Source organism: Suncus etruscus, chromosome 14 (assembly GCF_024139225.1).
Source record: "Suncus etruscus isolate mSunEtr1 chromosome 14, mSunEtr1.pri.cur, whole genome shotgun sequence".
Taxonomy (NCBI): Eukaryota; Metazoa; Chordata; class Mammalia; order Eulipotyphla; family Soricidae; genus Suncus; species Suncus etruscus.
Genome location: NC_064861.1, coordinates 90010586 through 90011539, shown reverse-complemented (window position 1 = coordinate 90011539; position 954 = coordinate 90010586). Strand labels below are relative to the sequence as shown.

At 46.4% G+C, this 954-nt stretch overlaps 1 non-coding gene across 1 annotated transcript; it reads left to right on the top strand.

Annotated features, from left to right (window-relative positions):
* The first annotated feature begins 638 nt into the window (after positions 1–638).
* On the top strand, positions 639–743 carry LOC126029102 (U6 spliceosomal RNA). The gene has a single exon (XR_007502756.1). It is a non-coding gene; the product is annotated as a U6 spliceosomal RNA (small nuclear RNA).
* The last annotated feature ends 211 nt before the right edge of the window (positions 744–954 follow it).

The window sequence follows — 954 nt, the reverse complement described above, 5'->3', positions numbered from 1 at the left end:
CAAGTCCTCCTTGCTTTACTATTGCTCCAGACCCACCTTTTTTTTTTTTTTTCTTTTAAGGGGATCACACCTGGAGATTCCCAAAGGTTGCTCCTCACTCTGTGCTCAGGCATTACTTCTAGCAGTGTTTAGAGCACCATGTGGGATATCGGTGATGGAACCCGGGTTGGCCGTGTGCAAAGCAAGTACCCTTTCCACTGTGCTATCACTCTAGGCCCTCCCCTGCCACTTTTTTTTTGTTTTGTTTTGTTTTTGCTTTTTGGGCCACACCCGGCATTGCTCAGGGGTTACTCCTGGCTGTCTGCTCAGAAATAGCTCCTGGCAGGCACGGGGGACCATATGGGACACCGGGATTGGAACCAACCACCTTTGGTCCTGGATCGGCTGCTTGCAAGGCAAACACCACTGTGCTATATCTCCGGGCCCTCCCCTGCCACTTTTGAAAAGAAAATTATTTTTCCTTTTGCCTGGGCTGTTGTGGTTGCAATTTTTGAGGCTCTCACACAACCACTCACATACACACACACTTGTAAAACAAAACCCACATTGTGGGATCACCCCAGGCACCGTATTTCCCATCCACATACAGAGGAATCTGAAGAAGCAGGGTAATGGCGAAAGATTAATAAACCAAGCTGGTGCTCGCTTCGGCAGCACATATACTAAAATTGGAACAACACAGAGAAGATTAGCATTCCCTGCGCAAGGATGACATGCAAATTCGTGAAGCGTTTCATATTTTTGTTTTTACCCCCAGTTCTTGGTTCCCCATGAAGCACATTATTAACCCCACCCAAGCTAGCTGCCAACCAACTACCATAGTGAAAAAATAGATTCTCAGGCTGAAAAGAAATCAATACTTTGTTCCTACTTATCTACTCTCAGCAGCCGCCTGTCCTCCACCTTTCTTCATTGTGTAACAGTGGTTGCTACCATACTAGGTTCTGATTAGTT